This window comes from Monodelphis domestica, chromosome 3 (genome assembly GCF_027887165.1).
Source record: "Monodelphis domestica isolate mMonDom1 chromosome 3, mMonDom1.pri, whole genome shotgun sequence".
NCBI classification, from domain to species: Eukaryota; Metazoa; Chordata; class Mammalia; order Didelphimorphia; family Didelphidae; genus Monodelphis; species Monodelphis domestica.
Window position 1 is genome coordinate 99,983,452 of NC_077229.1, and position 23,233 is coordinate 100,006,684.

The window sequence follows — 23,233 nt, forward strand, 5'->3', positions numbered from 1 at the left end:
CCAAATTCCAGAGCTTGCAAGTCAAGGAGAACATAATAAGAGCAGACAAAAAGAAGTTGTTTGGCTATCATAGAGCCACAACCAGAATCACATAAGATCCATCAGCTTTCCTGTTAAAGGAGTGAGAACTTGGAATATGATATTCTACAAGACAAATGAGCTAGGATTATATGCAAGAATAATCTACACAGAAAAACTGAGTATAATCCTTGAGAGGAAAATGGATAGTTAGTGAAATAGAGGACTTTCAAGCATTCTTGATGAAAAGATCAGAGTTAAATAGAAAATTTGACCTTCAAACAAGATTCAAGGAAAGCATAAAAAGATAAATATAAAAGAGAAATCATAAGCGACTTATTAAGACTAAACTGTTTATATACTTGTATGGGAAGACAATACATGTAATGTTAAGACCTTTATCATTATTAGGGCAGTTAGAAGCAGTCTACATAGTCAGAGGGCATGGAAATGAGTTAATTATGTTGGGATGATGTAAAAAATTGTAAAAGGTCAAAAAGAGAGATGCACTAGTGGGAAGGGAAGGGAGAGTAAGAGGAATGCAAGGAAAAATGGCAAAAGGTGACAGACAACATTTGAATATTACTTATTGAAATTGGATGAAAGAGAATATATATATATATATATGTATATATATATATATATATAGTTAAAAGAGTTTTCTTAATCTCTCCCTCTCTCTCTTTAGGAGGTAAGGGAGCAGAAAGATTTCTCAGAATAATTTAACTGATAGGCTTCTGTGTAAGAGATCTAAAAATTCTGTTACCTAGGAGATGAGGAGAGTATATAAGATAAAGGCTCTTGAGAGGGGGTCCTTTTCACTGGATTCCCAAGAAAGCAGGTGGTCTATCTTTGTCTCAATCAGACCAGCAGCTTTTACTTTTGTGAGTTAGGATATAGAAACCAGATTTTAAGGAGGTTGTAGGTGATAAAGGCTTATTGATTAGTTTATGTAGGTAGTTAGAGAGTGAATAAATTCTTAGACAGTATAGGTATTTAGGCCAGGCCTGGCCCAGGCAGAAGAAACTGCCCAATAAGGCAGTTAGGTTAGGGTTCTTAGAAATTTTAGTTAGGATTTTGATTTTAGGTATAGTTATAAGATATTAGAGAAATAATCTTACTTTCCTACTTCCTATTCCCTATTTGAACCTCTCCTCAGAATAAACTAAGTGTTTTGTGTCTTACCAAACTGTTCTCCATAATTGTGTCAAATTCCTACCAAAAATTTAACCCCTTCACTATATATATCTATATATATCTATATATATATAGATATATATAGATATATATATAGATATAGTAAACCTTAAAATTTTTTAGACTTATAAATGTTCGAAATTTCACCATTGGGAAATTTCATACTTGGAAAAAAATTTCCTACTGATACTAAGAACTCTATTGGAATGTGAACCCCCTTGGCATGGGAGGATCCTTCTCCTCTCTACCTAAGGCTACTTTAGGACAGAAACCTTTTGCTAAACAATGGAAAGGGCTTTGACCTATGCTTAAGTGTAGAACAGGAAGTTCTTTGAGTCATGATTGATTTTAGAATTGATACAATAGAGATACTTGGAATGACAGAACCAGGTCTTGAAACTACAATCTCCACCCTACTCAGAGTAAAAGGATTTAGGAAGGGCTGCAGCAAGGATTAAGATTTAATTATTTGAGAATATGACCTTCAACAGACATGTGCAAAGCCACAGACCTCTGGGCGGTTCTGGGTTAAGCTAGAGCCACCATTGGCACAGGGAAGACATGGACAGTGATTGGTAGATGTGAGAACTGAGGGGAGGGAACTTAGATGGTTTCCTTAAAGATAGTGGGGTCTGAGGATGAGGGGAGTTTTTGGAGAGGTTTTTCTCTGAGAGGTTGTGCTCTGAGAAGGCTTGCTCTGAAGGAGACTGGAGGTGGAGGCCCCTGAGACTGTTTCTCCATTTTGGTCACATGAGTGATAGGGACTGATCTCTTTTCTTTGCCTCAGCTATCTAAGGGCTTGGGCCTTTTGGCCCAGCCTAAACAGAAGGGGTATTTAAGCCCTATTCCCTTCTCTCCCCTTTCTCTCTCTCTCTCTCTCTCTCTCTCTCTCTCTCTCTCTCTCTCTCTCTCTCTCTCTCATACCTTTCTTCCTCCTGTTTGTAATTAAAAACTCCATAAAAGGTTGACTGCTGACTTGAGGGTTCATTTAGGAATTACATAGCTGAATTCCTTGGTGACCTTAAATTAATATATATCAGTCTATTAAAGTGATTTCCTTGTCACAATATTAGTAGTCTCTTGGTAATGGAGAATTACACTGGTCTTTGTGCGTTTTCATTTGTGGTGTATAGATGAGTGTGCTTAATGACACTTGTGCATGAAGGAGATTTAAGTGGAAAAGTCGATGCACAGTCACCCTCTCAGCCATTGAACCTTCTTATTGGTTTCTTCCACCTGTTCTGCCGAAGCAGTCTTCACATGCTGGGTGAGCAAAGCCCTGGTTCACCAGGGATTGATGACCCGATGGCTACCCTCACAAGGTTTAGCCGGCCTGTCGAAGCCGTTGCCCAGGGTGTGGCCGCTGCAGCATGCTAGCAGCTACTGGGAGCCACAAGTGAGAGCTGGGTGTCAGGTGAGGGTCAGTGGCTGGAGAGCTGCCCTAGGAGGGCACGACAAGCCCTCCATACCAGAGATACTACCCCTCCCTGAACACCCCATACACCCCATAGATATATCATATATATAATATATATATATATAATATACACACACACACTCAGGTGGATATAGAAATCTATCTTACTCAATAGGGAAGTCAGAGCAGAAGGGGACAAAGAGAAAGGGGCAAGGGAGAAATGATAAAAGGAAGCGTAGATTAAAAGAGGCAGTGGTCTGAAGCAAAATGGAATTTTGAGGTGGAACAGGGAAAAAAGAAAGAAAGAAAGAAAAACAGAAGAAAACAGGATGGAGGGAAATATGTAGTTAATAACAATTATTGTGAATATGAATGGGATGAATTCACCCCCATAATGGAAGTGGGTTAGAAACTATAATCCAACAATGTGTGGAAACAGACTTGAAATAGAATGACTCATACACAGTTAAAAGAAGGGGCTGGAGCAGAATCTATTATGCTTTACCAGAGGTAGAAAAAGGCAGTAGTAGCAATTGTGTTATTAGACAAAAGAAAAGCAAGAGTTTGCCTAATTAAAAGAGACAATCAGAGAAACCATATGCTGCTAAAAGGTATGGTAGACAATGAATTAATATAAAAATGTTTATAGTAAGTTTCTCTGATAAAAACCCAATTTCTCAAATATATAGTCAAATTTATAAAAATTAGAGCTATTCTTCAATTGATAAATTGCTAAAGATATGAACAGGAGAACATTATACAGTAGCAAAACTATATTGTATTGTATATAGTGTATTGTAATGACAATCACCTGTGGAAGACTTAGCAACTCTGATCAATACAATGATCTAAGCCAATTCAAAGGGACCCATGTTGAAAAATGTTATCCATCCTCAGAGAGGGAACTGATGAACTCTGAGTCTAGATTGAAGCATACTTTAAAATTTTTCTGTTTTTCTTGCTTTTTTGGCATTAAAAATATGGAAATGTTTTATATTACTTCACATGTATAATTTTTTTGTCTTCTCAATGGGTGGGGAAGAGACAGGAGAGGGAGAAACAATTTGGAAGGAACTCACAATAAAAAAATGAATGTTAAAAAAAATCAATGAACCACAAAAGTTTTCAATATAGTTTTTAATTAGAAAAAAGAAGCCCCAGATGAGGATTGTGTCACCATGTGAACCCCTGATGATCTTCAACCAGCAAACTGGAGTTGGAAAACTTTCCTGGATACTTTCAAGGATATGTCCATAGAGTCTCTGCAGGAACACCAGGGTTCCATCAGTGACTACCTGAAATATTCCAAACACTTTGAGAGGATTTATTGGCTCATATGTTTCCAAACCTATAAGGAGACTTATCAAAGTAAATATCTAACAATATCCCCACCTGAAAACATTGGTCAACCATGGTTTGTACAGATGCCCACCAAGACCAGGTCCAGAGAATACATATATTCTAGTCATCTCTGGGCAATCAGAGTTGATTTTTGAGGTTCTTCAGACCTTCTTAACTATTGCTCAGTCTTTGATCATATCCTACAATAGATGCCAGGGTGCTTTCCCTTCCAAAGCTTCTCCTGTGTTACCTGGCTTAGCCTAGGGGTAGATTGATCAGTTTCACACAATGGAGCTGGTAGGGGCAAGGAAAACAGATGATTTAATACAGTCATCCCAGAAATGACATGGAGGTCTGATCTGAGGCTCTGTGAAAGTGAAGCCCCTCCCGAATATCTAGTCTGCTGGCAACCTTGCTGTGAAGCTGATTTTGGATGTATATCCTGAGGTCCCTCACACTTACCTGAAGATTTGTCTCTGGGCTTCATGACCTTGATAAGTTCTTATGGGCATAACTCCAGGAACTCTCACCTCACTTCCTGTCACTCTCATGTTTCTCCACCCTTCCCAAGGTCTCTCTCTGGAGATGAAGGTTTTAGGCATCTTCCTGTATCACAGTGAGCAGAGCAATGGGAAAATTTTGGTCCTGGAACAGAACTGACTGTGTTACCATGTAAGTTTTCATGTTTTTAGGGACTGTGTGTAGGGATAGGGGAAGCTTGGGGTGGAAATCCCACTCCATTGAATTCCAAGAAGGCTACAAGGGTCAGGGTTAGGGGGACCTTTGGTTTCGACTGGTGGTTCTTGAATAGTGGTGATTTTTTTTCTAACAGTTTCTAGATAGGTTCTCTCTCCAGCCCACTCCAAACCCCCAATTCTGTCAATCCCTCCATATTCATGACCCCCTATATCTCCAGTCTTGGGAATCTTCTGATCCTCAGAGCCTTTGATAATCTAGGAAACCTCTAGACCTAGGGTCCATTCCTATAAACAGGACCCACACTGACCCTTGGGATTCTCTAGATCCTGCCAACACCTTGGCTTTTTCTGTTGCCCCAGGTGCTTTATTTTCCATATCCTTCTCTAACTTGGTCTGGAATAGGTATCTGGAAATGGTTTAGTATTGGGGTTTGAGGGGGTTTAAGAGAAATAAAAGCTTTCTCTCCCAGGAAAAGTAATGAATTGACCACTCCTGCTCAATTTACCCCCATCTCTGCTTCATTTAGTGGAAAAGACACTGCTTACAGAGTCAGGAGGAGGCACATACCAAGCTGGAAAGACCCTGAGTCTCAAATGCCAAACCTCTGGCTTCCAGTTCAAGACAAGTCAACTTGACTGGTACCTTTGGACCCCTGGCCATGCCCCGCTGTGGTTGACTGGTCTGAATAGTAGTTCTGCAGATGCCACTGAGGGCAGGATCACTTCCTCCAGAGAGGACAACAAGAACCAAATTTTCCTACAGATTGAGGACCTGGGCCTCAGGGATTCTGGCCAATACCACTGTGCAAGGAGGGTGGGCAATGGAGACGACACAGACAAGTTGGTCTTTGGTCTTGGAACACGTGTGATTGTGGAGCCTAGTAAGTGCCTCTACTATCCTAGTTCTAAGGAAATCCTAAAGCTTCAGGTCACATGGTGAGTCAATGTTGGGAACCTAAAGTTCTTTACCTCTCAGCCCCCTCTTCTACCACATTGCGCTCTGTGACCATGTATAGCTAATATTCCTGGGGATGGATTAATAGGCCATTAATGGGGTCACATCATAATAAGATCCATGGACTTGAGATATACAGTAATAAAATCATGAGAATTGTCAACACCAGTAATAATCAGAAGTTGGGGGTGTTAGGAAAGGGAAAGGAAACTGTGGGTAGAGGGCAATATGGGCATGTGAGCTGAAGACATGGGAACCAGGATGAGGCTGGGGTTTGGGGCAGGAAATGGGGCTGAGGTTTGTTTTTTACAGTTACTTGGTCACATGAATTTGCTCCCCACATATAGGGCTAGACAGAGGTTAAGAGGGGAGCAGAAAATTTGGTGGTAAAGCTTGTTTTTCACAGTTATTTGGTCACTTGTATGCATTTCACACATCTGGAACTAGTTCTAGATAGGTGACAGAAAGCCATTATTTGATTGCAGGACCTGCAGCCCCCCTGTCACCCAGTGTGTTCTTGGTGAGAGATCAGGATGCTGTCGCCTGCCTGATCAGGAACTTCTACCCCAAGGAACTCCATGTATCCCTGACCTCCTCCGGGACCCTGATCTCAGCTCAGAGCCTGTCTCTGGCTCCAACGGCCAGTGGCACCTACAGTGCTATCCACATTGGCAGGGTTGGTGAAAATGATGCAATAACCTGCTCAGTGAAGCATCTTGGGAAAGAGATACATATGTCTCACCAGGCAGGTATGAGCAGCCCCTGGTTGACAGAGATTGTGGGGAGAGGGAGAGGGGAAGAAGGATGCTTCAGCTATATCTGGGGAAGGGCATGACAGAATGTTAAGTAAAATTTTAATATAGGGAAAAAAATCCTAGAATTGGAATGTGTATCCTGTGATGGACAGGAGTATCCTAGGAAAGAGAATCATTTACTGAAGATAAGAATTCTCATCTAGGGAGTATGTTCTGGGTTGAATCAAGACTGTTAGGATCAGGACATTGTCTGGAAAGGTGATTCCTAACATTGAGAGAGAGTTGTGCCCTGGGGACGCCAGTCCTGGGCTCACTGATGATCAGAGTTGTGTTTGAGGATGCATTTCTAGTTTCAGATCATACTGGACCAGACCCTGGGATTGCCTCTGAGCTGAAACTGTCTTGCCCTGAGCAGGATATCACAAGTGAGTTAAACATCCATGGTGAAAATGCAGGGATAATAAGATTGAACCTGAGAGCCTCATAGGAAAGAAGAATGCAACAATGAATGAAAGGGGAAAGTGACATCCTGAAAATTATCAAAAGAAAATTAGCTTTGATCATGTAAGGAATAAGTTCATGGTTATAAGGACTGTTCAAAAATGGAATGGGATTTTTAGGAGATCATGGGGCCACTTTATTGAGGCTATTTCATCAAATCTTGGATGATTTTTTAGGGTTATATTGTGGAGGGAATTCCTTCTGAGGAATTTTAAAATTCTAACTAATTTGAGTAATTGACCACTCAACGAAGTTCTCTGAATCTATAATCTTGCTAATTTCCATGTGTCCTACTTTGATAGTGGCTCAGAGAGACAATAATCCCAGGTATAGACTATGATAGTTCATAGCTTGGGTATTTCAAAATTCAAAGTTCAAAGTGTACAATGTTATCCAGGGCTCAGAAAATGTAATATCACATAAACTGAGCTTTTCATCTCTTTCATAATTATTCTTCACAATGATTGCTCCAAATATCCTTCTATCTCTTCCTTCTCTTGTCCTCCAAAGTTGTAGTAGACATCTTAGTATCTTACTCTAAATGGAGCTTATTATAATTTCCTTTAAACTTATTCCTTCTATTGACATCACTATTTTTGTCACCGTTCCATACATTCACTTGTCATTCCATATTTCATTCATTTATTTTTGATTCTTCCACCTCTTTCAAATTTCATATCAAATCCAATATAATCTCAAAGATATTTATTACCCACATACTTTGTGAAAGATGTAAGGGATCTAGTGAAAAAAAAAAAGAAAAATAGAGTTTGTCTTTGCCCTTAAGGAACTTACATTTTATTTGGGGAGGGACAGGATACAACACACAAACAGATAAGTGTATATGATTGTTTGAGGTGGGAAAGAGCACCTATAAATAAAGGATGAGGCAAGACTTCTTGCTTGAATTACTGCAAAAGTCATGGGTTCTAAGAATAGAGGTGAGGAGGGAATGTGTTCTAAACTGGGGTGAGGGCAAGCATCTTAGGAGATAGAATGTGAGTTTGGGGAATGGTAATGGGCCAGATTGGTTGGAACATAGAATGTTCCAATGAGAGGGAAGTAATGTGCATTAAGCATAGAATAGATTAGATTAAAATCAAATTGTGAAAGATTACAGTTTATCCTAGAGTCAGTAGGGAGCTGCTGGAGATTCTTGAGCTGGGGAAATGACATGGTCAGACTTAAGGAAGATTAGAAAGATTATTTTGACAATTATATAGCTGATAAATTTGAGAGGGAAGAGAATTGAAGCAGGAAGATCAATAAGGAGGTTGCTGCTATAGTTTATGTAAAATAAATCATGGAACTGTGAACTAAGTTGGTGACTATAAATGAACGGAAGAGGAAGTATATAAGAAATGCAGAACTGAAAAGACTTGACAACAGATTGAATATGTGGGATGAGGAAAAGGAAAGAAATGAAGATGGTGCCAAGGTTGTGAATTTGGATTACCAGAAGGATTGTGATTCCTTAATATAAATAGGAAAGAGTAGAGGAAAGGCAGTTTAGTGGGAAAGATGATGAGTTCCATTTTGGTCATATTCTGTTTGGAATACCTAGGAAACACCTAGTTGGAGTTAGAAGATTTAAATTTGAATATTGTATATGGTACCTATTAGCTATGTCACCTTGGGCAAGTCACTCAAACTCTGCATCAGTTTTCTTATTAATAAAATGGTGGATCCTTACTTCAGTAGCACAAATATTAAAATTGGAACAACACAGAGAAGATTAACATGGTCTCTGCACAAGGATGGCACTTGAATTTACAAAGCATTCCATATTTTAAAAATATATGTAAAATGTTGGTAATAACTATAATTCCTACCTCATTGTATTTTGGTAAAGATCTCATAACATCTTTGTGTAGATTGTTTTGTAAACCTTAAAGCACTTCATAAATGTTTGCTAGGATTAATGTTCCCACTGCTTAGGGTAGGTGCCTAGAATCCAGCCTGTTTCCCCTTGATGCTAAGCCCTTACTCTGACTATTGCTCTCTACAAAAGGACCCGAGCAGGGAAACAAACTACTCCTCAGTATGCTGGGCCTGAGATTGCTATTCATGAAGACTGTGGCCGTCAATGTCATATTTACCACCATGACCTTGATCTTCTAAGGTAAATGTCTAGCTTTGTCCCATATTTCCATTCATTCTGGCTTCTTTCAGACCATCAATCTGGGTCTCATTTCTGTTCCCTCAGATATTCCTTCATACTTCTAGCCATAGCTCAGCCACACTCTTTCCCTCAGTCTCCATTCTTTCCTATCTCTTCTCTGACTGTCAGACCCATCCTCATCCTTTTGCTGTAACTTTGTTAATTTCTCACAGAATCCTCTCTGTCCTATAAGAATTCCCTCAGGCTATATGACTTCCTCCTCATTCACTGTGCCCCATTTGCCTTTCAACCTCTTCTCTGCTCTGATCTCTTCTCTCTCCTCTCTAATACCCTCCCAGCTTCCCTTAACTTTGTTTCAGGCTCCCTGCTCCCACCTTTGTTTCTTTTCTATCCCCCTCTTCTACTTGAGACTTGATCATGAGGGACAGATTAAGGGATAGGGAAATGGGTTTGACATCTGATCTCCTAACTTCTGACTTTTGTTCTCCAGAAAGAACCTTGAGGAAGATCATCTAAGAAGTCACTATTTGGATCCTGGATACCTTTGGGGACCCCAGAATGACCTCTGGATTACCTCAAGATAAATCCAGAATGACTCCAAGGACTCATAATTAACCTAGTTGCATTCAATCTCCTTTGAACCACAAACTCTTCATTTCTAGGTCCATGTCTTCCATGATATATTATTTTTCATGCCTTGTCCTATAATAAAGACAAGAAAGCCTTGCCCTGGTCTGGCCTTTTATGGATCATAGTGTGATATTGAAAAGCCAAATTCACTTGGAACTCACAACTTAGTTCTCTCTATTAGAGGCTCTGTTTGAGGCTTACTAGGGGAGAAACTCAATCTAATGGGAACCTGACTATGTATGCTAATTGGGGCCAGGAATGAGACCATGTGAGTCAATGAATAATGAAGATAATGATAATGATAATAGTAGTAGTCTCTTGGAAGCCAAGAATGACGATTGTCTTTGTGCATTATCATCTAATGATTGGAATAGATGAGAGTGCACAAAGATACTTGTGCCTGAAAGAGATTTAAGTGGAAAAGTCGATGCACAGAGATTGTCCCACTCTTGGCGTTGGAAGCCTGGGTCCAGTGGTACGAAAAATCGTTATGCCTGGAGACTTCCTCAGCTGCATTGGATGGCCGTGTTGTCTTTTGTGCTCCAACACACCTTAAGCACTCCACTGTGCCTTGCTGCATCGCCATCTCAGCTGTTGAACCTTCTTGTTGGTTTCTTCCTCCTGTTCAGCTGAAGCAGTCTTCACATGCTGGGTGAGCAAAGCCCTGGTTCCCCAGGGGTCTACGACCCGATGGCTACCCACACAAGGTTTGGCCAGCCTGTCGAAGCCGTTGCCACATGCTAGCAGCTACTAGGAGCCACAAGTGAGAGCTGGGTGTCAGGTGGGGGTCAGAGGCTGGAGAGCTGCCCTAAGAGGGCAGTGATAATAATAGCTAACATATATATGCATATATATTAACATTTCAAGGTTTGTAAAGTGCTTTACAAATATCTCATTTAATTCTCTCACAACCATCCTGGGAGATAGGGGCTATTATTTTCTCCATTTTTTGAAACTGATGCAAACAGAGGTTAAATGACTCACCCAGTCACCCAGCTACTAAGAGTTGGAGGCTGGATTTGAACTCTTCTTTCTGATTCCAGGTCTACCACTGTGCCATCTAACTGCTTCTGCTAGTTGCTTGGGATAGGGATCATTTGGGGGAAAATATGCTTCACCATCTTCCTTTGTCTGACTCAACAGAGTCCCTGGGAGGTCACTGTGCTTCCTCATAGAATTACTTTCAGAACTAAAAAGTGGTCATAGCTGAAAAGTAATGCAGTTGAATCCATATCTGAAAAAGAACTCCTATATGTTTATCAAGTAAGTGATCATTGAGTCTCTACTTAAAGACCTCTAGTAAGGAATAACCCATGACCTACTGGATGACCAATTCAAATTTTGAGTAGTCCTATTAGAGATTTCCTCCACCAAATCCCAAATTTCTACTTTGCCACTACTAGTTTGCCCATTCAGGTTAAAAAGAACAAGTCTATTCACCTCTCCTAAAATAACTGGACATAACGGTAGCATAACTTCCTAATAAACAGAATGGCTATAAAGGTGCTTTGTAAACACTATAAAAATGAGAATGATTGCAGGGCCTGATATCTCTCCTGGGCCCCTGATTCCCATTGCTTATTGTCCATTGTATATTTCTAGCTGGATATTATTACAGCACTTCAAGGTCAATAGGTCCAAATCAGAGCACATCACTTTCATCAACAAATCAACTCTAGACCTTTTTCGACTTTGGCAGAAGAATGCAGAACTATCATAAACCAAGTGGCATTGGGGTGCTCGCGCATGCACACACAAACAAATACACATACACACACACACACACACACACACACCCATATGTTGGTACAAAATTTTCAAGGTGTCCAAGGCACCTTTAGATCAAAGTCACCAAGATATCAGACTCTTGACTCTTCACTCCCTCATTTTAACTTGTAGTGTTATCTCATAAAGCCTTTGTCTTTTGTTGCTACCTGTTGAGTACAGAAGGATAATTCCAGGGGGAAGTTGGGTGGCTCAGTGGATTGAGAGCCAGACTCAGAGATGGAATGTCCTGGGTTCAAATCTGTTCTCAGATACTTCCTAGGTGTGTGACCCTTGTAGTAAGTAAATAGAGATTCTGAAGAATAGAAAGATGGTTGGCTGGAGAGATGGTCTTGAAGGGTTCTGGGGACCCTTAACTGAGAGAAAGGAATGTTCAGGACAAGATGAGTAGAGAATTGGGAGTGATCCTAAAGAGAGGAGAGTGGGATTAACTGCCACTCTCTCTGGTGAGAGTTTGTCTGGAGAGGTTGTTGGTAATTTTTCTCTGGAGAAGATCAGCTAGGAGTTTATCTAAACTTAACTGGGAAACCTCACAGGAAGATCTTTGAAGGTAGAAAGAGAATTGTCAGTTTGGAGAGCACTTATCCCAGAAGGGGGAAACTGCTTCCAGCAGAAGGAGCTGTTTGGATATCACTGATCCAGCCTGAGGTCTAACTCCTTGTTGAGCAGAGTGAGAGAAAGCCATCTTGATCTCTAACAACAATCAAGAAAGTCATTTTGGGGGGGTCAGCTGGGTAGCTGGGTAGCTCAGTAGATTGAGAGCCAGGCCTAGAGACAGGAGGTTCTAGGTTCAAATCTGGCCTCAGACACTTCCCAGCTGTGTGACCCTGGGCAAGTCACTTGACCCCCATTGCCTAGCCCTTACTACTCTTCTGCCTTGGAGCCAACACACAGTATTGAATCCAAGACGGAAGTTAATAGCCTGAAGAACCTTCTGTTTATTCTGTAGTCTTGGGTATTAAATGAAAGACCCAGTTTCTTTGGGCTCACTGTCTCTTCATTGCAAGTCTTAAGTTAAGGTGAGAAAGAATAAAGTCTGTGACCCAGGAGATCCTCATAGAACAAGCAGCAAGGGTTCCATCAGGACAGGCTTCAGGGTATATTTGGTGCTTCATGTTGATGCTGGTCTTATTGTATCCATGGTGAAAAGTAAAACAGAGTGTCCCTGTGGAAAAACATGAGACCTAATATTCCTTAGGATATATCTTGAGATCTGTTCAGACATCTTGGTTCTAACAAGGACACTTGAGGAATATTTTCTGGAAAGGCTGAAAGGAGTAACAGAGAGGAAACAGAATCCCAACAAAGACTCCTAGCAACTGAGGCTAAGTCATTGGGGGAGGAAGGGGTGGGGACATAAGGTATATGTTACCTGAAGATGGGCTTTTGGGCACAGCCACTCCAGGCTCCATTGCTGAGGTAGATTGAAGACAATAGCATGAATACGGAGCTTAATAGTTTACTTGAAGTAGGGAGGATAAAAGTGTAGCCCTCTGTTCACTTTGGGAGATTTTTCCAGGAGAGGAGCCTGACTATCATAAAGCACTGTAGTTTGGAAGGATGGTGAGGTTGTGAAGGTACTGTGAGCTGGTACTAAAAAGGACAAAGGACAGAAAATGGGAAGCAGCAGTATCCCATTTAACCCCAGGAAAGAATAAAGGAGTGAGGAGTACAGTCCTTATAGTTGTCCTGCTGGTGTCCTGGTATACCTTGGTAGTCCTGGGTGCCACTTTAACTATAAACAGAAAAGAAGGAAGAAGAAAATGAGCAATAAGAAGAAATAAAGAGGGTAGAGGGAAATTGAAAGGATGAAGAGAGGGAGTTGGGATGGAGAAAAAAGGTATCATGATCTTGCTTTGTGTCAAATCCCACACTTTCTTCCCTAGGTTCCTCCAGGTCAAGTCCTAAGCCTCCTCACCTTCTTCCTTGAGCCCTCCCTTTCCTCAGTTATCTCTGTTAGCCTTGCCTTTGTGAACCTTCTCCCATTCCCTCCTAAATTGAGCATCTTTATACCTCAGGGTAAAGACATGGATTATTCAATTACTTTCCCAGGGTCATATGGCCATTCTCATTATCCCACCCAGTCTATTGGACAAGCCCCAGTTACCTGAATCATAGGATAATAGGCTAAAAGAATCCTTAGTACCAGCAGAAAAAAGATAATATTGTCTATATTGCTGATATTCACTCAAAACTGCAGCATCACAAACATGGCCAAAAAACCAAAACCCATATTCAAAAGTATTATTATTAAGATCACCATGAAGATAATCATAACAGTCCAAACAAGCCAGTTCATCCAATCATCCATGAAAATAAACCCTGCAGATTAAAAAAAAAAAAGTATCACCTGTTAGAAACTGGTTCAAGATAGACTATATAGTTTCCCTTCCTACTGTCCTCCTCTAGGATGTTTGGAAATTCTTGTCCCTTCCCCTATCCCCAGGCATAGCCCACAGTTGGCTTTCTCCACCACCTCTGGATTATTCAACACACTACATTTTATACAACATGATCCATCCTCAGGGTAGATTCTCAGGACCCCCCACATCCCTGCCCAATTCCTCAAGAGATATCTGGACCATTATACAGAAGAAAAGAGATCTATATGCTGTTGTGGGAACCTGTGAAGAGTGTTGTCTCTTTGAGAAGGAAAGAGAGATAAGGATTGTTCAGGGATTGAAGTACCAACAGTATGAGGAGAAGGAGTAGAAGGTGAGTGAGAATTTCATGAGGATTGCCTTATAAATCATTAATTACACTCCCCTCACCCCTGCTCCCATGTTCCAGTTACCTGGGCAACCATGCTTTTTCCAGAGATAATAAATACAAACACCCATTTCAGTAGAAGAAATCACTGTCAGGATCCCATTCAGCTGCCTGTAAAAGGCATATTTCTTCTTCTTCTTCTTCTTCTTCTTCTTCTTCTTCTTCTTCTTCTTCTTCTTCTTCTTCTTCTTCTTCTTCTTCTTCTTCTTCTTCTTCTTCTTCTTCTTCTTCTTCTTCTTCTTCTTCTTCTTCTTCTTCTTCTTCTTCTTCTTCTTCTTCTTCTTCTTCTTCTTCTTCTTCTTCTTCTTCTTCTTCTTCTTCTTCTTCTTCTTCTTCTTCTTCTTCTTCTTCTTCTTCTTCTTCTTCTTCTTCTTCTTCTTCTTCTTCTTCTTCTTCTTCTTCTTCTTCTTCTTCTTCTTCTTCTTCTTCTTCTTCTTCTTCTTCTTCTTCTTCTTCTTCTTCTTCTTCTTCTTCTTCTTCTTCTCTTCTCTATAAGTTGCCAAGTATTTGAAAGAAGACACCCAACATCAAGGCTATAATGATTCAGACTCTCCCTTAACCTCCTGGACTATCAATTCTGACTAAAGGACTCAGGCACTCCCAAAAGACTGGTAGTAGGAATTTTCTCTAATTAATTCTGTTTCATAGAAGATTACAACTGTCCCAACTCTCTCAACTGAAGATAAATAAAAGGAACTGAATTAGAGATGTGAATCTTTTATGATCCTATCACTTCCAAAGACAGCTCATTAGTACTTCTTTGCACCCATTTTTTTTTTATATAAGGGACATTCCAGAAGATAGAGACCACCATCCACAGGGCAAGAAGGAGAGGTAGTTGGAGGATCCAGGGATGAGAGAAAATACCTCAGCTCTAGTCACAGACTCTCAAGGAAAGAGGAACTCTAGTAGTAAATGTAATACATTTAGTATTCCTATAACTTTTAGGACTATATTATTTTATAACTAACTTATGGTTAACCCCTCCCTAGAAGATCCCAAATGGTATTTATTATGGGGGCTACTGATGCTATTGTTCGATTAAATGGATTATGGTTAGGTAGTAGCAATGAGTGCTCATATTCTTATACCTTTTCTGCTCAAACTGGCCCATATGTCTCAGGAACTGTGAATTACTTATATACACTATACTTACTTCCGATGTAGAATGTGACATATGTAGAAAATGTAAATGGCGTTATCCGCATGCCAATGGTGTTCCTCATCATATTGGCTACTCAGGTATCCATTGATATCTTCTCTTCCATGTCTGAAATACATCATGATAACTGAAAGGCAACTAACCTTCACATTCTGGCCTAGCACAGGAATAGGCTTCCCATGTGGGTAATTTTTGCTTCAACCCTTACCTTCTGTCTCAATGCTAAGGCAGAACAGAGGCAAGGGCTAGGCAATTAAGGTTAAGCAATTTGCCCAAGGACACATAGCTAGGAAGTGTCTATGACCAGATTTGAACCCAGGTCCTCCAGATACCAGGAATGTGCTCTATCCACTGAGCTATCTAGAAACACCTCCCTATAGGTCTTTGGGAATTTACTCCCCAAATAGAAGGTCAATTATAGGGACATCTTCCCAGAGGAGAGGGAAATCTTTTACCCTGCTAAAGAAGGAGGATGGAGATCTGGCTGAGCATTGGGAGAACAGTGGTTATTACCACACATTCTAGGTTGATGCCAGTCATATTTTTCTCATTAAATTATTAGGTATAAAATCATGTATATGATAAATAAATGCAGCAGTCTCCCACATTAGAGTATCAGTGACTTACTACATTAAAATCACATTAAGGTAATGAATTCTGTTGCCAAATTTACTCTCAACCTCCTGTACCCCCTTCCATTATTCCATGACATATTCCATGGCCCATCCTAATAGAATGATGTATCCTATCAATGTACTTGAAAGCCCAAAGCATTCCTCAGTCAAATCAGTCTTTTGTACCTTCTAGTAACTGTACATGTGAAGACACATCTGGGCTAGTTCATTAGAGTTGGACTAAATGATGCTTCTTTTATCTCTCTCCTTTGTTACTTCCTTTTTCTTCCTTAGTTTCCCCCTTTTCTATTCCTTCTTCTAAATCTTCCAACTTTTTTGTTTTCTCCCTTCTGTTGAACCCTACAAAATTGGCATTGGATTCCCAGGTAGAGAAGAAGAAGAAGACAAATCTTATCTGAACACATGCTTCATGATGGGCTATCCCATCATGAGTTGAGTTGGATTTCTTTGGATTGGCAATTATAAGGTATTTAGCTAGTGTAATCAAAGAATATAATACTTGTTTAAAAATATGTTTATGTCAGAATTTTTAATAAAATGCATTTCCTTGTGGTGGCCAAAAATTGGAAAATGAGGGGATGCCCTTCAATTGGAGAATGGCTGAACAAATTGTGGTATATGTTGGTGATGGAATACTGTTGTGCTAAAAGGAATAATAAAGTGGAGGAATTCCATGGAGACTGGAACAATCTCAAGGAAGTGATGTAGAGCGAAAGGAGCAGAACCAGGAAAACATTGTACACAGAGACTCATACACTGTGGTACAATCGAACATAATGGACTTCTCCATTAGTCAATGTCCCTGAACAATCTGCAGGGATCTAGGAGAAAAACACTATCCACAAGCAGAGAACAAACTGTGGGAGGAAAAACACTGAGGAAAAGCAACTGCTTGACTACAGGTGTTGAGGGGATATGACTGAGAAGAGACTCTAAATGAACACTCTAATGCAAATACCAACAACATGGAAATGGGTTCGAATCAAGATTACATATGATACCCAGTGGAATTGTGCATCAGCTCTGGGACAGGTGGGGGGAGGGGGGAGAAAATGATCTTTGTCTCCAATGAATAATGCTCGGAAATGACCAAGAAAAATAATGTTATTAAAAAAAATAAAATGCATTTCCTATATTAGGCTGGCTGGTCAAATGTAATAAATGATAATCAAAACATAGTCATCAGACTAAAGCTGGAGCCAAACTGCTTCACACATGGTGGAGTGAAGGTCTGAGGCAGCTTACTAAATGAAGGTTATTTATTTCTTCTTAGTAGTAGATAGAGGAATAGAAAGGAGGAAAAGTATTAAAAGATATATAATCCCTAGTAACTAATATTTCTTCTCAATAACACTCCCCCACCCCAACTGCTTCTCAAGGAGCATCTTCTTGTTTGATAAATCAGACCTTCACTGGACTACATTATCTGAGTAAAACAACCCTGTAACTTACTTAGCCTATTTCCAAAACAATGAACCTTATATATATATATATGCATATATATATATATATATATATATGTATGTATAATCTTTTACAGTTCGAAAGCAGCTCTATGTCTGCCCAACTTGAGAGATTTAGCTGTCAGTTCTCAGACAATTTAGGTCTCTACTTCCCCCTGTGGTGCTTCAAGGAAAAGCACTCAGTAAAACCTATTTAGTAGCAAGGTTTCTCTTCTTCAGTTTCTTAGTTTTCTTATATCTCTTCTTTTTATCTTCAAATACCATCAGTCATCTTTCAGACTGAGAGATCAAAAAATTGCCATTGTCCTCTCCAAGTATCAGAGAAGAATGGCTCCTAACTGACCCCAAACTCCTAATTACTCAACGTCTTCATTCCTCATGACCAGTTACTCCTCTACCTTACTTAAATCATAGAGAAAATGATCATGCACTGATATTGCCACGTCTATACATGGACCTCTTCTATGTTTAAAAGTTCTGAGATGCCCTTATCTGATCAGAATTCATTGTAATTTCACATCCCCTCCTGCTTTGCAACTCTCCAAATTATTCTTCATTCACGTGACAATTCCTAGTCTTTCTGTCCCTCAATTGACTTCTAGGAAATTACTCTAGTATTAGCCACACTCTCCTCCTTTCCTCACTTTGACCTCTTGGTGAATATGTTTAAGTTGGCAATATCCTCTTCTATTCAATCCCTTACTCTTCATTCTCTTGAGATCTTACTACGTCGTGCCTCGGTCTTGGATAGCTCCCACTTTTTGCTTCCTTATCTGCTATACTGATGTTGAATGAAAGTGGAGAAAATAATGAAATTGTGCTAATTAAGTTCGCTACAAATTTATGATATATGACCTCAAATGTGTCCTTACTACTGAAAGACAATCCATTTACACTTTCCATAAAAGCTCAACCTTTGCACTCTCCACAGTTGCTCTTCTAAACCTTTTTTTATCCCACTTTAAACCTTCCATGACTTGTCATTATCCCACCCTTCTAGCTAAGAACCATGACTCATATCATTACTTATTCCTCCAACTTATTGAAATTATTGAAATTATATGCTGCGATGAAATCCACATTTGCAATATGTTAGTAGTATCCAAATGTGAAATGATGCACTGTAGGTTAGGAAGATGCCAGAAGTGAGAGGAGGAGGAAAGAGAAAGGACACAGGAAAGAACCTGGAGGTAGTTCTGATGATAAGAGAATGGACTGGGCAAAAATGAGCATGAGGAGGAAAGGACAGAGGACCAAGTTTTCAAGTCTTAGGCAATTCACAAGAGCAAATAGCCTTACTTGAGGTCAATGCAGGCATCTGAATGAGGAGGAAGGAAACTAGAAAAGGTGAGAAAATAGAGCTCTATGGCCTGATGATCTTCATCACACCTGGGAGGAAACAGAAGAGAGGAGGAAGGACATATTTGATGGTAACACAGAGAGTTAGTGTTTTTGAGGGGGGGAAAGGTGTCATTGAATGTGATAGGAACTGTTTGTTTGTAACTGCTGCACTGTTTGTAACAAGGGTATAAAAGTACAATATTTTTGGCAAGGATAAAGATGGGAAGATAGTCATAGGGTCAGCGATAGAATCAAAGGGGATCAGTAAATGCAAGAAGAACGTAGGAAAGTCAATGTCTTGTGACAAGAACATAAGATGTTAATGTTGTTGATGGGGTGGTGAGAAATCATCAAATATGACAGCTATACCCACTGGATTCCTGGGATCAGGCAGCTACCATTAATGGCATGGAGTAACTTTCTTTGGAGACACTAGAAGGTCCTGAGAAAGAAGCATGTAGGCTAGGCTCTCTCTTCCATGCAGATAATTTTCATATTAGTTTGGGCCAAGAGTAGCTACACACACTGGAAAAGGATGCCTATGACTCTTCATACATAGTTCCTGCAAAGATCAAGGGATAGAAGGATGAAGATTATGAAGATTGTGAAAAGCAGGCGTAAGAGCATCAGCCCCAGGGATAAAAGTAGAGAAGATGCTGTATGAGACTTGAAGAAAAGGAAGCATTCTTAAACCAGTTTCCTGAACATTCAACTAATATGAGTTTAGGTAGAAAAAGACACTCTCTGGGGAGAATGTCAAAGATAGCTCTTTCTCTTAGGGAATGGGGAAAGTGGGATGTCAGTACAGTTATCTTTAGTTTTTCCTTTCCTCAGCTTGCAAAGGGCTTGGAGATGTGAATTGGGAGAAAATATGAAATGACAAGACATTATTGGGGGTAAGGCAGGGAGGTAGAACTCCGTACAATGCTCCCTTTGTTTGTTTTAGGGTTGGGGTGATGACCAGGTTTTCCTTTAATGAGGAGGAGTCTGTGTTCCCTTATAGGGCTATACAGTGAGGCTCATATGCTTACAAATGGGTATAATATACCCTCTTTCTTTCCAGAAGAGGCAACCTCAGTGGGGTGTGTGTGTGTGTGTGTGTGTGTGTTTGGTGGAGTATGCTTCTTTTGGGGGAGATGGATCCTCTAGCCTTCCATTCTAAGGTGGATAGAAAGTTTTCGCCAGAGCTGCTTTTTGGTATAAACTGTGCCTGGATACTGAGCCACCTCTTCCCACTTCAGATTAGCCTCTTGAGGTCCCTGCCTCTCCCTCTTATGATCTTTGATCTTGAGTGGAGTTAAAAGCCAGAAGAGACACCTGAGTTCAAAAGTGAAATCACCATAGCCTAGTATAGGAGAAATGTAAGTCCAAGAAAGAGTTCCATGCTTTCAGCCTGATTCCCATTCTTAAACAACAGTCCCATATGTCAGTGGGAACTCAGCCTTCACATGGATTAATGTGGCAACTACTAGTTAATATAGGAATGATTATTTCCTAGACCAGTAATGGCAAATCTCTTTGAGATGGAGTGCTGAGTTCCACCTCCAACCCCCTCCAGAACAAGTGCTGTGCCTGCCCTTCCCCAGAAACCAAGTGCTATGCCCTTCCCTGCCCCCTTACCCTTTAAGCAGGGGAGGGAGAAAATGCTCCCATTGGGCTGTTGGGTGGAGAGGTAGGTGAAGTGAGGAATGTCCTCAGTGAGTGTAGAGAGGGGGAGGGGAGTGACCTGAGTGCTCTTCTCCTCTCCAGTTCTACTGCCTCTGAGCCACCCACCTTACCCTGCTGCAGTCCCATTAGGCTCCTGGGCAGAAGGGCAGGGGATGTGAAAAAAATGTCCTCAGGCACAGTGGAAAAGGGGGGGAGAGCAGCTCCACTCAAGACCTTTTGCCTCTCTAGTAAAAAACCCTGGAATGGGGGGGGGGCTTATGGAGAGGGCAGCTGTGTGCCCCCAAAGAGTGGTCTGCATGCCTTCTCTGGCACCCATACCAAAGGTTCCCCATCATTGCCATAGACCTAATTAATTCCTTTCCCTCTAGTGCTTCTTCCACTGTCATACTACCATTTATTCCTTGCTCTGAACACATTTTTTGGTCCTGGACAGTACTCCTTTCCCCCTATTATTTCAATTACTTATCCAATGAGTTCCCTCAGTCTCCTTGGTCTTGAGGTGACTTCAATCCCCAATGTCCTTTAGCCTCCTGTTGGTCCAGAGGCTTCTTGTGCATTATGGAGTCATAAGAATTGCAAGTTCTAATGGGAATCTGTTCCTGGTCACAGTTCTTATTTGCAAATATCTGAATTTTACTGTTTGGCCTTGGGTCTCATGAAGAGAAAAGTTTCATATCTGTTTTTTCTCTACTAGTAGTAGTCCATTTTGAATTTGAATTTGGAATTTGGAGAGCATTTTATAGACATCATTTCAAATAGATCTCATAACAATTCTGAGAGAGGCATTATGGATTTTATCATCCCCATTTTAAAGATGAGAAAACCAAGTATCAAAGATTTTAAAAGATTTTCCAATTGTCACAGAATTAGTGTCACCAGGTGGATATGAGCCTAGTGTTATTTGATTCTAAAACTTTATCTAATACCGCATCTGTGCTCTGCTAACCAGGATCCCCCCATGAATTCACACAGATTCAACCCTCTCCCACCAGCCGCCATAGTTCTCTTAGGAATTCCTCTCTAAAGCCTCTCTCACTCATTTTTCTCTGGTCCATTTCCTCTGGGAAGGTATGGGGGTAGGGGGATGAGGGAGTGGGGAATCCTAATATTGTGAAGTTACAACGATGGATGGCACCTTGGATATTATCAAGTCTAATATTCCCTCCATCCCACCACTATATTCTACTCCATGTTCATTCAATCAAAGAGAAAATAGACAAAAGACAAAAGGTGGCTTGCAGAAGATCATACAAAGCATCCATGCCTGTACTTACCGTGGCACCTAGGGGACGTCTCCTAGAGAGGGTCCATTGCTCTGTGTTCTACCTAAAGTGAAAGTTAAGAAATGTGGAGAAAGTCAGGGCAGTGACTTTGGAATGGCAGGTGCCCACAGGAGAGGGGTGGGGCAGGCAACAAGCAGGAAGTTCCCAAGTAGGTGGAGCTCTGGGATAGTCTTTGGGTCTAAAGTAATGAAAGGTATTTTGAAATACAGGCTGGAGTGTCAGCAGTCCTGTTATAAGAAAACCCAAAAATTATAGTGAAGCGAGAATTGGAGCTCAGGAAAAAGCAGAGAGATTTTACAAGGCAGCATTGGGGACAATCTCTGAGGGGAATTTAGACTGCTTTTCTCTGATGCTATGGGGTTATTCTCTTGCTGTATAAATTCCCTGTGGCTCCCTATTTTCTGTTTATGTCCCTTACAAAGTGGTCTCTGGCATGTGACTGGCCATAATGAGGTAGGGCTGAGAAAATGAGCAGCATGGGGACCAGGTCATGTGTTCAGCTGTGGGGATGGGAGTGGGGAACAGAAAAGATGAGCTGATCATCTGAAGCATTCAAGTTCAAGATAAGATGCATTATGTGGCTTCTATAGGCAAATCTTTGTTCTCAGTACTATTAGAGAGAAAAAGAAAGAAAGAAAGAAAGAAAGAAAGAAAGAAAGAAAGAAAGAAAGAAAGAAAGAAAGAAAGAAAGAAAGAAAGAAAGAAAGAAAGAAAGAAAGAAAGAAAGAAAGAAAGAAAGAAAGAAAGAAAGAAAGAAAGAAAGAAAGAAAGAAAGAAAGAAAGGAAGGAAGAAAGAAAGGAAGGAAGGAAGAAAGAAAGAAAGAAAGAAAGAAAGGAAGAAAGAAAGAAAGGAAGAAAGAAAGAAAGAAAGAAAGAAAGAAAGAAAGAAAGAAAGAAAGAAAGAAAGAAAGAAAGAGAGGAGGGAGGGAGGGAGGAAGGAAGGAAGGAAGGAAAGGAGGAAGGAAGGGAGGAAGGAATAAACATAGATACTGTATTACAATACAGGTTAGAATATAAGAAGTTAATAGTGGAGATCAAACAGTGGGATGAAGGAATGCGGACAGGAGCATGTCTTCTAATTCATAGGACCAAGAATGTCTTCTTGCAAGCAGTGATAACTAAGTCAGGTTTTAAAGAAAGAAAAGGATTGAAAAATGATCATTCTAAGGCTAAAATAATGCAAATTGTAGTTTTACTGAGTATCATCAAATGATAGGGTAATCAAGGACTGTGCTAACTTTAATGTGCCATATAAAAGGTGACATTATGTATAGATAAAGGACTGTATCTATACTCAGAAAGACAAAAACTGGAAAAGAATTTGGAAAAAAATTGGTTTAGGTTAATCACACCACAAAAAGCCATAAGCTCATGGTGGATTTGACTTGAATATTTAAAATCATACTATAAAAGAGAGAATCAGGAGGTGGAGCCAGGATGTTAGGGTAGAGGCATGAAAGCTGATACTTCTCTGAAAGGCTCCAACAACTAAC

At 40.4% G+C, this 23,233-nt stretch overlaps 1 long non-coding RNA gene and 2 other non-coding genes across 3 annotated transcripts; 2 read left to right on the top strand and 1 right to left on the bottom strand.

The window, feature by feature from the left end:
* Positions 1-6,013: 6,013 nt before the first annotated feature.
* LOC100015499 (uncharacterized) lies at positions 6,014-9,726 on the top strand. The gene is made up of 4 exons (XR_008917440.1): positions 6,014-6,375; positions 6,732-6,806; positions 8,894-9,004; positions 9,495-9,726. It is a non-coding gene; the product is annotated as an uncharacterized LOC100015499 (transcript).
* LOC130458587 (U6 spliceosomal RNA) lies at positions 8,572-8,674 on the top strand. The gene has a single exon (XR_008918002.1). It is a non-coding gene; the product is annotated as a U6 spliceosomal RNA (small nuclear RNA).
* Positions 9,727-19,160: 9,434 nt separating the features above from the next.
* Positions 19,161-21,862, bottom strand: LOC103093007 (uncharacterized). Its single transcript, XR_008917199.1, has 2 exons — positions 21,732-21,862; positions 19,161-19,351 (listed from the first exon to the last, which is right to left on the bottom strand). It is a non-coding gene; the product is annotated as an uncharacterized LOC103093007 (long non-coding RNA).
* Positions 21,863-23,233: the final 1,371 nt, after the last annotated feature.